The following is a 14541-nucleotide window of genomic DNA, read 5'->3' as shown; positions in this document are numbered from 1 at the left end:
ACAGTAAAACCCGCTTAGCAGGGTTGTTGTTTGGATTTAATGAAATGCTTATGTAAAATGGCTAGCATAGTATTTGATTTACAAAATGCTTATCAATTAAGGCCATTCTCATTCTTTAAAAAAAAACAACAAGGAAAATAGAGAACATACCCCACAAAGACTTAGTCGTTATAAACATTGCAGTTTATTAATAGAGATTGTTGAGGGAAAGCACATAGTCCAGTCTCCTAAGCTACTGGGCCTCCTATTGCCAGGGGGAGATGAAGTTGTCTAAGAGGGGAAAGTGGGTTGCCAGAGCCCCACAGGAAGCCGTAGCAGTGTGGGTGGGTTGGACACAAACACAAAGGAACTGCTTTAACTAACATTACTGCCTTTTCAAATATCCTGATAAAAGGGAGACTAAATAAAAGACTTGTAAGCTTCAGGAATCTGATGATGAAAAACAAGGAATGAAAGTGCCAGAAACATATGCCCTTTATTCCTCAGCATTTCAGTTATATTGAAGATAAGATTCGTTAGATATATGTGAAATTTTATAAAGCAAAGTAAGCTTTAGCAATCATTATGAAGGGTAGTAAATCACTTAGACTTAACTCTCCTAAGGGGAGAAAATAAATGGAACAGTACAGAGTACACCACCAAAAACTAAGCCTTTGATTTGTCCATTTCTTTGGTTAGAAGATGAAAACAGTAAAGGGGGTGGGGAGGGTGCTTTGTTCCAATACTCTACTCTGGTAAATGCAGAAGTGAATCATTTTTAAAGAATAATATTATGGGGGTGTGAAAATCCCAACTCCTAACTGAAAATGAAAATGTTAATGTCACCCGTTTTGAAAAATATGACTTGTTTCCCTAATTTCCTGCTCTCCTTTAGAACCAGTGAGTGCTCTGTCTTAATGTATCAGCTTTTCCATGCAAAAGAAAGCCTCAGAAGTATGTGAGTATGTGTGTGGCTAGAAGAAATTAGCATGTGTGGTGGTTTATTAAAGGACAGACCCTGCTTAGTATTTTTCTCTTTTTCATCTTATAATTTTTCTAAGTTTACTTTATAGTTAAAATTAATGCCAACCTTGTTCCTCTCAAGATAAAAGAATAAGAAACTCAATTTTAAGAATTCTACAATTCCATGTATGTAGGAGTTTTATGCTGTAGTAGCAACCGATTAGTTTTAGAGCATAAATTTTATATGTCTATTCAAAGGCTAGTGGGGTTTTTTTTATTTGATAAAAAGTGTTTCTTAAGCACCTACTAGGTGCCATGAACTCAGGTAGGGTTGGGATTTATAATAAGTCATGCAGGTTCCCTGGTCTCACAGGTTCCATATTCCGGTGGGGAAGAGACAATAAACAAGGAAACAAGTGAGTCAAATAAATAAGGAGAAATTATGATTAGTGTTATGAAGGAAACAGAATATTGTGATGAGAAAATAAAGCACAAAGTGGGACAGCTACTTAGATAAGGTCATCAAGGAACATCCCTCAGAAGAAGTGCTATTCATACTGGAATTTGAAGAAGGGAAAGATTCAGACACAAGAAAAGCCTGGGTAAGGCCTCAAGGGAATGCCACAAATAAGCAAAGGGGTCCTGGGGAAAAGGTTTTGTTTGAGGAGCTTGCAGTAGGCAGAATTTTAAGAGGGCCCACCACCAAGATTCCTGTCTCCTGTCTATTCAATCAAATGCTAATCTGTAGACTGCTGGAAGGGGATTTTTTGAAATATAATGAAATTTCCAAGTCATTTCACCTTAAAATGCAGAAATCACCCAGTTGGACCTGACACAGTCTGGTGACTCTTTTTAAAAGCAGAGTTTTCTGTGGCCGGTGGGAGAAGTCAGAGGGATGCATTCTTGCTGTCCTTAAGGAAGAAAGCAAACAGGTAACTTTTGAACTGTTGGTAAAAAGGGGTGGTGTCTAGAAGCTATGAGTGACACCTTGCTCTCAGTGAACAAGGGGACAGGGAACCTGGTATTACAACCACAAGGAAATCCATTCTTCCGACAGCCAGTGAACTTGGGAAAGGACCAGAAACCTCAGATGGGGTTCTCAGCCCTGACGGACACTCTGATTTCAGACATGTAAGACCAGAACGGAGAATCCAGTTTAAGTCTCCCTGGACTCCTAACCTACAGAAAATGTGAGATAATAAATGCGTAGCGTTTGAAGCCACTACGTGTGTGGTGATTTGTTACAGCAGTAATAGAAAAACTAATATAAAGACAATGGAATTTTAAAATATATTAAATAAAAGTAAAAGTAATAAAAAAAAAGTAATAGAACAACAAAGCTGTAAAACTAAGTGGAGGCTACTGTGATTGGAGCTTCCTGAGCACAGAGGTATAGTCTGAAATAAGATTAGAAAGATAGGCTGGGTGCAGTGGCTCAGCATTCTGGGAGGCGGGCGGATTGTTTGAAGTCAGGAGTTCAAAACCAGCCTGAGCAAGAGCCCACCCCGTCTCTACTATAAATAGAAAGAAATTAATTGGCCAACTAATATATATAGAAAAAACTAGCAGGGCATGGTGGCACATGCCTGTAGTTCCAGCTACTTGGAAGACTGACTGAGGCAGTAGGATTGCTTGAGCCCAGGAGTTTGAGGTTGCTGTGAGCTAGGCTGACACCACGGCACTCACTCTAGCCTGGGCAACAAAGCGAGACTCTGTCTCAAAAAAAAAAAAAAAAAAAAAAAGAAAAAAAGAAAGAAAGATAGATGTAGAAATCACAGAAGCATATTTAGCATCATTGACATACAATTGTTAAACACCAGTTGGGCTACATAACTCTTTTAAGCATTATATGTATATACCCAATTTTAGAAACATTTTTTCATCCTAAATGAATCAGGCCTTGCAATGTATAACATCCAATATCAGACCTTGAAAATACAAAGGTGGTGAAAGCATGGTCACTAAAGTGGAAAAATTTACAATCAAGGATGGCAGAATACACACACACACACACACACACACACACACACACAAATACTCTTACTTGGTAGAAAGAAGAATTGATAAGGGGCCATGTGAGTTCAGAGGAGTATTGGAAAAGTTCGGGAATGTGGCCTGGAGTGGTGGTGGAAGGACTGGGCCTTGAAAAGTGAGCTGAAGTCCCTCAGACAGAAGTTATGTTAATCCGGATGAAAATGCAATAGAAAGCACAGGGCACTACCTTTTGAATAGCCTTGCCAACAACAACAGAAAGACCTGACTATGGTCAAGACTTCAGAGCTACTAGCGTGCAAGAAATAAAGGAAATGGAAAAACACATTAAATGACACAAGGAACACACATTCTGCCAAATGCAGAATGTAGAAATTCTCCAAGACAAATGATGCAAACTATAAACAAATAATTACCATAAAAGTGGATTTAGAAGATATACCATTACAAAATCGGCCTTGTTGAGATGTTGATTCCAAAATATCACTGTACAAAGTGATTTTTGAGATAATTGTGGAAATGTAAAGGCAGACCAGCTGTAAAATGATACCGAGGGACTACTTTTAATTTTGGTGAGTAAGATGATCTTTAAAATATCATTATCTGTTGAAGATACTATCATAGTCTGTTTGGGCTGCTATAAAAAAATTCCATAGACTGAGTGGTTTATAAACAACAGAAATTCATTTCCCACGGGTCTGGGGGTTGGGAAGTTGAAGATCAATCTGCCAGTAGATTCCTTGTCAAGGGAGGACCCACTTTCTGGTTCACGGGTGGCTGTTCTTTCACTGTCCTCACATGGTGGAAGGCATGGGAACTGCCAGCTGCCTAAAATCTCTCCCTTTGGCTTACTGTATCTCTAAGTATCTAACTTTTCATGAGACTATAAACTAAAACCAAAATTTCTTTAATGAACAAAGAGATGTCATTGTTTATCTTATATTTACCAAATGTACACTAAATTATTCATGTTAATTAATCTTTCAACATTTTTTCATTTTGTTGACATTAGAAATACATTGTTAAAAAAACATTGTCTTATAAAAAGCAGTCCTTCATATTGCTATTACTTCAAAATTAGTGCTATGTTTCATAAACAAAATATTTATATATAATGTACAAAACTAAGAACTTTCATTTTCAATATCATCCACATTATAGAAGCCATTTATATAACATGACACAGTAAATGTACATTTGCAAAGTGAAGATCTGCCAAATATTTATGTCACATTTACAGGGTTATCTGATGGTGTAATGGAAAAACCCTGTCATAGCACATAACACCAATGCTAGTTTTGCTTTGCTGTGAGAACCCAATATTTGAATCTCCTGATTTATGTAGGCTTAAATATTTCATCTTAACACTACCCTGATAAAACTTTGTTACATATAAATTTATATGTATGTGATCTTCATGGGGGTGTGTGCATGAATACTTAAGTGTGTGCTTGCATGTGTAGGAGGCCTACAATTCATATGTATCCCCTCACAGCCATGTAAATCTATATGTGGATTATCACCAGCAATTGCAGGGAAGATGATCTTATAAGAGTACTTGGATCCAAAAGTAGATATTAAAGCTAAAATAGCATAAGTTTAAGAGAAGAATAGCCTCGTATACTGTTTTTACATATGGAATAGATTAATTTTACTAAGTTGGTAACAAATGTATTCTTGCAATCAACTGTCAATCTACTAAATTTTTATTAGCTTCATTAGACTTTGGTTTCAATTAGGATCCTCTACGGGGAATAGAACCATACTCCACCAAAACTCAATTTTCTAACAAATATTTCAATATGTTCAGAAATTTAAACTAAAAACTATATTTCAGTGATTGACTATGCCCTTGAATTAGAAATGTAATTTGTGAATCAGAGCCACGTGCTGCATTCTCCAGCCAGTCACCAGCAAAGTAGTGATAAAATATTACAAAATTATATTAAATCATTTTTTTCTTAATAAAATTTGTCATCATTTAAGTTTTTAAATGGCAATATGCATATGGCCTGGTAGGGATAAGAATTGCATTAGTATTTGGATTTTTTTTTCAAATGACTTGCTTATAGAAATGAAGAGCAAATTATGTGTTGTTATTCTTAAAAAAGTAATAAACTTAGGCTAATGTTTTAAAGGAAGTAAAATTTAAGTTAGAGCAAAGCAGACTGAAAACTAGAGTTTTCATAAGGACTTCATTTACACAGTTCATTTCAACAAGCATTGCTTGAGAGTCCACTAGAGGTAAAACTGTGCAAGTGCTGTCAGATCCAGGAGAGCACTATATTACAGAAGTGAAGAAGAGAAACAGAATTCTGAGATGCTAGACTAGCAAAAAATCACATACTTCTGGAAACTATGAAGTTGTAATCTCAAAAATCACTAGAGCAGTGGTTCTCACCCTTTGATGTGTCTCAGAACCTCCTGGGGGGCTTATACAAATAGAAAGACCCCAGCCATATCCTCTTTAAGGACCGTGGACCTATGTTCCTCATTAGCTTTCCAAGTGATTTTATTACACTTTGAAGAACCTTGAAGGATCAGTGCATCAGAGTGCATGAACCCTGGAAGGAGGCAGAGCAGAAACATCAGCGTGAGTCTAAGAAGTGATTGGATGGTTGAAAGAGCAAAGTCAACAATGTAGACAGCTCTTTTGACATGGAAGTCAGTGAAACAGAAAGACAGGAAATGATGCCATCACAAAGTAGTCCAGTCAAAGGTGGGTGTGCAAGTCAGGGAAGAGACAGTAGAGAGAGAAGAAGGAGTCAAGAAAGAAAAGGATCCAAGCACTAGAAAAGACGAGGGAATTGGATCCAGAATGCCATTGCAAAGAGTAGCTTGAGAAAGAAGGCCATTTCTTCCATTGAGACAAAAGGAAAACAAGGATGAGTAAAGGCAGCGTGGTTGAGAATGTAGAGGGGAGAATATTCAGGGAATTGTGTAAAATTTTTTTCATCTGTTAAAGGTGAGAGGAGTACAAGCATATCAGTTAAGAGATGGTAGAAATAAAACTTGGTTGGGTTTACAAGAAATTACAGTAAGAAGAGGTCAAGCAATATCAAAGATTGAAGGATCCTATTCTTTGTGTTAGTTAAAAAAATTTCATTAGGCATTTTATGGCATGTCTAAAATTTACTGAATTGGAAGAGGCACTCAATAAATTATTAGGTTGTTCTCAGTTATAAAGAATTGAAATTTGTGTTTTTCATCGTGATTCTATTTTTGAAATCATCATATGTGATTGTTCTTCAAACCATTCATTCTTATGGTTGTAAGATGTCAACCTTATGGTTTTATTCATAAGCTTCATAAAATAAGTAAGAAAAAAGAGTATTGGTTAGAATTTGTGCGTTAAAGTTCAATTTAATAGGAATCATAGAGATAATAGATTAGTAATAATCTATATTTGCTTTTTTTAAAAATTTATATCTCTTAGTAGCCTTTGACAGTCAAAGCAGATCTAAGCATTTTATTTGCTCAGAAAAGTAGAGAGTGGTCTCACCTGGGGAGAAATAATCAACTTGGTGTCTCAAAATAACTCTTTCCAGAGTCCATAAAAAGAAATGTTTCCAAGTTTCATTGAGAAAATAATGATTTTTCAATATTATTTGCATCCTATTTAACATATCAAAAGCTGTGATAAAATTCTATGTGGCAGAGGTAGGGAGAACTCAAGTTTTGATATGAATATGAAGAAATATAGAAAACGGAAGCAGTGGAGAAAGAGGATAAGTAGGTGAACCAAGGAATGGTTCTCCTATGTCATTCTTTATTCTCAGCCTGGAATCTTATAGTTGGGATTAGGAAAGTCTGAGTGAGAAGCCAAAAGCAAAGCAGAATTTGCCATTTGGGACTCTGGGAGGAGTCTGCCTCGCAGGATTCTCTGTTTATTAATTAGTGTAGGTCAATTCGACTAAAATCAATGTCTCTACATGGTTGGGTATATGCAGAGCATATGATTATTTTCTAATACCTCCCCTTTTATATACATACATGTCCTGGAGTAATAGCTGACAGTGCTGGGCTGGTGAGTCTACTGGAGAGAGAGAGCAACCAATGTGAAATGATTCTGTAGAAAAGGTCCAAAATTGGCAAAGGAGAAGCCCATGAGAATTACAACAAAACCTTAGGACTTGAGTGTAACTCCATCCAGGATTAATAATGGGTTCTAATCTCTACTGAGTTCTAATCTGAGAGTGGAGATGAATTCAGTAAATATTTATTGGCTATGTACTATATACCATGCATTGTTCTAAAAATTGAGGATATAGCAGTAAACAAATCAAAGCCTTCCTCCCACCATGGAGCTTACATTCCAGCGATAGAAAACAGACAATTGTGTGTGTGTGTGTGTGTGTGTGTGTGTGTGTGTGTGTGTGATGATACTAAAATTTTTTCTAGAAAAATGTGACAATGGAGGAAGTGGAGCTTTCGATCTTGTTAAAGAAATTTGATAATGGTACATTTGAATGTAGATTTGTAAAAGATAAGAAAGCCACAATGATAACTTGGGCAAAATCATCCCCGGGAGAGAAAAATAAAGCAAGATCTCTTAGGCAAAAAGTCACTGGGCTGTTTCGGGGTTAGCGGGGCAATTAATGTGCCTAGAAATGACAGAGGGTGATTGTGAGACGAAGTGTTACGAACTGAGTCAAAGATATAGCAGGGAAGCAGACAGTGCAACTGGCCGTAGGCCTCTGTAAGGGTATCAACTTCTATGCTGAGTGACGGGGGAAGCCATTAAATGAGTGTAATCAAAAGAGAAGTAAAATTTTACATACAGCTTAAAGCAATCACTCTGGCTGCTTTACAAGAATAACCTGTGGTAACAGTGGAAAAAGGAGACTGGGCATGTTGCAATTACGAGGCAAAAGCTGAGGGGGCTTGGACCACTGATAGGGGGAGACCTAGTATGTCAGAGTCTTGACAAATTGTAATAGTAAAGCCAACTGGATTTGATGACAGATTGGATATGATGTGTAAGAGAAAAAGAGAAATCAGTATGACTCCAGGGTTTTTGGCATAAGCAACTAGGAAAGCATCTTAGTTCATTTTATGCTGTATAACAGAATACCTGAGACTGGGTAGTTTATAGTGAACAGAAATTTATTTGTCATGGTTCTAGAGGCTGGGACATCCAAGATCAAGGGGCCTGCATCTAGTGGGAGCCTTCTTGATGCATCGTTCCATGGTAGAAAGCTATAGGGCAAGAGATTAGGTGCATGTGAGAGAGAAAGAAGGGAAGAAAAGGGATGAACTTATCCTTCCATCAGGAACCCACTCCTGTGATAACTAACCCACTTCCACACTAATGGTATTAATCCATTCATGAGGGTAGAATTCTCATGACCTAATGACCTCTTTCAAGTCCCACCTGTCAACATTGTTGCATTGGGGATTAACTTTCCAACACGTGAACTTTGGGGGACACATTAAAACCACAGCAGGAAGATTGTAATAGGCATATGTTTCAGAGAGAGTGGGTGGGTGCTGGGAAGTAAAAGTGCTCAAAGTATATTTATCCTTTGGTATCAGTAGCTACATATTCATTCTTTGATACCAACAAGAAGCAAAGCTAACAGGTGATCAAGGGATATTTCCATGAAGTTGCAAGGAGCCAGAATATTTATAAGAATGTATGGTCATAGGGCCTCATTTTTCCTGGACACAAAAGGTAAAACAGGCATGTCTCCCTGATTTATTCAGACACCATTTGAGAGGAGCACAAAACAGGAGGGGAAGCTTAAAAGAATAAATATATATCCAAAAGAGACAAACCACTTAATATTCTGAATAAATTATTGGAGTCATCTGAATTTACTTTTAGTGCCTCTGGAGAAACTTTTAGAATTTAAATAATACATTCTGTTTTGCAAAAGAAAATTTAGCTTCTGTATTTCCTAGAACAGATCTCATCTTTTTTTGTACTTTCACCCCAATGAACAGTAGGGAAAAACTAAATTTTTCCTTGTTTGGCAAATGTTCTTATGTTATTTTACCTGCTTTCTGTTACTCAGTTAATTGAGATAAATGGGAAGAGCCAGTATTTTTATTTTGACTAGCTAGAAAATATAAAATACCACGAAAACATGCTATCTATTCAATATAAGAAGATTTCCTTGTTACTAGTTGCATGAAAATGTACACTGATGGTATTAACAAGAAGGAGAAAGAGTAGAAGAGGAAAGAAAGAATAGAAAAATAAAGTAAGATGGTAGGTTTCTTGGAATACATTATTTTCATCTTCTAGTTATCCATTCAGTAAGATATTCAGTCTTCATGAATATCCAAAACTATTCATTAAGAATAGGCCATTTACCAGTATAGTTACAGATAGTCACATCTGGTATTACAGATAATTTCCTGATTTCATAGCACTAAATATTTTGCCAGCGAGACAGATAATTAGTAACTAGGTAAATACATGAAGAGGCAAATAAAGAATTATGAAATAACGTCCATAATAATTTCTATGAGCATAGAATTCAGTGAAGGGGTAGAGAGGAACTATAAAGCAGAGGAGGAATTCTTTTAAATAAGATGGTTAGAAAAGGTTTTTCTCAGGTAGTGGCATTTGTGAAGAGATGTCAAAACTGAGAAGAGAAAAGCCATGTGCCCTTGACTTTATTTCTACTACAGATAAATGAATAAATAAATGATAGATAAATGAATAAATAAATGATAGATAAATGATAAATAAATGATAGATACATAATAGGCAAGTAGATATTACAAAGTGATTGAAAAAATTTGTCAGCCATAACTTTCATTGTTATTCAAAGTATTAGACCTTAAAAATGCATGTCCTCAATGGTAGTAATTGAAACAAAGTCATATTATTAATGATTGTTCTGAAACGAGTTTCTTATTTTCTTTAGTCATTGGGAAAAGATTTTCTAAAACTTGTTCACTGCAGGACAAATGCCAATTGTTTGAATTCCAAACAAATAGATATTAAAGTAGTAAGGGTTTATATTAATTTGAAATAGCTTTGGATTCTACTCATTAATTTAGTTAATAATAAAGCTATTGAATTAATAAAAGCTGTTATATTTATAAACTTTTATTTATAACTTAGTTGTTCTAGGCCATGTTTGGGTAATACAATGACAATAATTGCTACAAGTAAAGTGACACATAATTTATTGTCATAACTGAGACTTTTGATGGTTGAAAAAGGCATTAATAATGTTACACTGTGACAACAGGTAACAATTGGTAGTAAACATGCAATCCACAGTATATAGTCAACCTAGCTATAGAGTATAAGAGAATTCAAACCTAAGAGATTATTGAAAAACAAAACAATAAAAAAGATCTATGCCTGAATGTCATATATATTTGGTATTGGGTTGGGTACGGTTACTATGTGAATCTTTCTCATTATGAATAAAACTGAATTATTGGTGTTAGGTAGAAAGTTAGGATCTCTGCCTCTTCTCAGGATAAGGGTTCCCTGCCTTGGTAAAATTGCTCCACCTGGGAAGAAGGATAAGGGTGGACACTCCATTTTGGTGTTGCTCTACCCTTAATCCTATTCTGAACAACTGCTACACCTGGGGAAGGAGGGAATGCTTTATCAATCTGGGAATTTCCCAGCCCAGGCATGACAGGCTTTAGGAAGTGACCTGGAGTAACCTAAGGGTAATTATTATGCCATTAGCTTGAAGCTGCATTGTGGCTCACCCCTGCCCAGGTGGGCTTTCTTAGAGGGAGTTCATATAAGCAGATGAAATTTTGAGGACACCTGTTGATCAATTTGAAAATCTCCCACATCTCCCAAGAGCCCTCCCCCAGACTGGGCTAATAAAAGAAAACAATCAGAGAAGTCAGACAGGGAGTCCGAGCATCAGTCGGTGAGTCAGTTTGTCTCTCTCTGCTGGGAGACAGACCCGTTTTATTCTACAATAAAGAGCTGCTCTTTACTGTGTGAAACTGCTTCCTGCCTGAGGTTACCTGCTGGTGATTTTTCTAAACAAGGGCCAGGATAATAGTCTAGACTTGACCTTTTGGTGTGTCTGGTCATTCTTTGGCCAAGAGCACACCAAGAACCAAGGACGGACTGCCACCACATTGGAAATTCTTTAAAAGAATATAAATTGTTGTGAATACATGTTATTTAGTCCACTCTTTGCTTCTATAAGAGAATACTATTATATGATAATTAGAGGGAAAGTTATAATGAACAGAATTTATTGACTCAAGTTCTGGAGGCTGAGAACTCCAAGGTCAAAGGGGCAATATCCAGTGAATGCCTTCTTGCTGCATCATCCTCTGGCAAAGGCAAAGGGCAAGGAGAGGGCAACAGAGAGACAATAGGGGACCAAATTTGTCCTTTTATAAGGAATCCACTCCCCTGATAACACCATTAATCCATTCATGAGGGCAGTGCCCTCATGACCTAATCATTCTTAAAGGTCCCACTTAATGCTGTTACAATGACAATTAAATTTCAACCTAAGTTTTGGAAGGCACATGCAAACCATATTATTCTGCCACTGCCTCCCCCAAATTCATCTCCTTCTCACATACAAAATAGTTATTCAATCCCAATAGCTCCAAAAATCTTAACTAGATCCAGCATCAACTGAAAAGTTCAAGTGCAAAGTCTTATCTAAATCAGATATGGATGAGAACCAAGGTAGGATTCATCCTGTGGCAAATTCCTCTCCAGGTATAGGCCTGTGAAATCAAAACAACTTATCTACTTCCAAAATGCAATGGTGGGACAGGCATAGGATAGCTATTACTATCCCAAAAGGGAGAAATAAGCAAGATAAAAGAAGAAACAGGTTTCAAGTAAGTCTAAAACCCAATGAGGCAAACAACATCAAATCTTAAGGCTCTGGAATAGTCTTGCTTGACTCCATGACCTGCCTCTTGGCATACTGGGGCAAAGGTTGGCACCCAAGGCCTTGGGCAACCCCACCCTTAAGGCTTTGCTGCACTCAGCCCATGCAGCAGCTCCAGAGAGCTGGAGCCTCATGCTTGCAGCTTTTCCAAGCTGGTGTAGTATAGTGGTAGTTCTACAGTTCTAGGGTCTCTGTGACATCTCTAACCCACAGTTCTGTTGGGTATTGTCCTAGGGGCTCCCTTTGGTGGCCCCAACCTCATATTTCTACTGGGCATTGCTCTGGTTGAGGCAGTCAGTGTCAGCTCTGTCCCTGCAACAAGTCTCTTCCTGGGCCCCAAAGCTCTGTGTGACATCCTTTGAAATGTAGGTTGAGGAAGCTATGCTGCACAGCTCTTGCCTTCCACGCACCTGCAGAATTAGCACCATGTGGATGCCACCAAAGCTCACCACTTGCACTCTCTGGAGCAACAGCTTGAGCCACAGCTGGGTGGCAGAGGGGCATTGTGCTGGAATGCAGGGGGCAGAGTCCTGAGGTGGCTCTGGATAGCAAGCCCATGGAGGGTACCCCAGGGTCATCCCCCCAAATTATTCAGCCCTTCTTGAGCTCTGGACTTGTGATTGGAGAGAATCCTCAAAGATTTCTGAAATGCATTCAGGATCATTCTCCCATAGTCTTGATGAATAGCACTTGGTTTCCTTCGATCCATACTCATCACCTTATCAATGGGTGGCTTAGTCACACCCTCGGTATTCTCTCTCAAACACATTTTTTTAATTCTTTATACAGCCAGGCTGGGGAAGTTCCAAATTTTCACCTTCTGTTTCCCTATCAATTGTAAATTCTATCCTTAAATGATTTCTCTCTTGTTGTATTTTATTATATGCAGTTAAAAGAAGTCATGCAGGATGCTGAATACTTTGCTGCTTAGATATTTCTTCTGCCAGATACCCTGGTTTATCACTCTTGAAGTCTGCTTTTCATAAAGCCTTCATGCATGAACACAATGCAGTCAAGTTTTTTTGTGGCTTTATAACAAGGATGTCTTTTACTCTAGTTTCTACTTCCTTGTTTCTCACTTCTTTCTCAGAACTCATCAGAACTTCTTTTATCCTCCATATTTCTACCAACATTCTGATAATGACTGTTTAAGTAATCTAAGATGTTTCAGAATTTCCCTACAGTTTTGTTTTTTTTTCCCTGAGCTCTCATCAGAATCACCCTTAATGTTTTGTTTATGGCAATCTTGGCTATTTCTAGCATGCTTCTCCAAATTCTTTCAGCCTCTACTCATTATCCAACTCCATAGGCACTCCCAGATTTTTACATAGCTGTTATAGCAACACCCCACTTCCCTTGTAGCAATTTTCTTCGCCTAGTTTGTGCAACTACAACAGAATACCACAGACAGGGTAATTTATAATAAACAGGGGTTTATCAGTTCATGGTTCTTAAAGCTAGGAAGTCCAAGACGGAGAGGCTGGCATCTGGCGAGGGCCCCCTTTCTGCATCATCCCATGGCAGAAGGTGGAAGGGGAAAGAGAAGGGAAGAGGCAAAAGGAGGCTGAACTCAACCATTTATAAGGAGCCTACTCCTGAGATGACAAACACACTCCTGCAATAACACCATTAATCCATTCATGAGAGCCCTCATGGCCTAATCTCCTCATGAAGGCTTCACCTCTCATTATGATAACAATGGCAATTAAATGTCAACATGGGTTTTGGAGGGAACATTTAAATCATAACACCTGTATAAAATGGGAAGTATATGTCTTCATATACAGAAAGTCCTTGCCTCTAAAATCTTAGAAACACAATTTATTTGAAAGTTCTTCACTGTTGATTATTTACAGTTTCTATGCCTGACTGACTATTGATGTTCCAGAATTAATAATGACTCCCAAACAGCACACTTTTAGTCCTAAATCCCTAAAATTATTATTAGTATTATTATTTTGAGACAGAGTCTTGCTCTGTTGTCCAGGCTAGAGTACCATGCTGTCAGCCTAGCTCACAGCAACCTCAAACCCTGGGGTCAAGTGATCCTCCTGCCTCTGTCTCCCGAGTATCTGGGACTACAGGCCACGATGCCTGGCTAATTTTTCTATTTTAAGAAGAGACGGGGTCTCGAGTTTGCTCAGGCTGATCTCAAACTCCTGACCTCAAGCAATCCTCCTGCCTCAGCCTCCCAGAGTTCTGGGATTACGGATGTGAGCCACCGTGCCTAGCCTAAATCTCTAAAATTATATTTGTCTTCTATAGAGATCTTTTTTCCAGAAGAAACATCTCAAAGAATTTCAGTCTCTTTTACATCTTATGAATGATTAGATAGAGATTCAATAGATGTGCTGGAACATAGTTTTCATGTTATAATCAGCAATCATTGTATTTTTGGCTTATTAGAAAAGTGAGGCTTTAACAGATGGACTAACATTATTTCTTAACCAAGCCAGATTGGGGAAAATAAAATTTGGCTGATGATCAGAACCCATGGAAAAATAATTTTTATTAATTAGGCCAGATGGAAACCAATAATAGCAATATTATGGAAAAGAGTTAAATTAAATTAATAGTTGCTAATTAACATTAATGCTTCTGAAATTAGAATATTTTTACTTTCTAAAAAGTTTACTTCTTGAAATTAAGTACTTCCTGTGACTTTGCTGCTAGACTTTTTTTTCTTTAGTGGCATCAAATCATAAAATTTGCTCGAAGTTTATGGTTGGTAGCCATGAAGTGATTCATTTATATT

The sequence above is a fragment of the Microcebus murinus genome, chromosome 15, assembly GCF_040939455.1.
Source record: "Microcebus murinus isolate Inina chromosome 15, M.murinus_Inina_mat1.0, whole genome shotgun sequence".
Classification (NCBI taxonomy): domain Eukaryota; kingdom Metazoa; phylum Chordata; class Mammalia; order Primates; family Cheirogaleidae; genus Microcebus; species Microcebus murinus.
The sequence above is the reverse complement of the archived record's forward strand: the minus strand, read 5'-3'. Positions refer to the sequence as shown.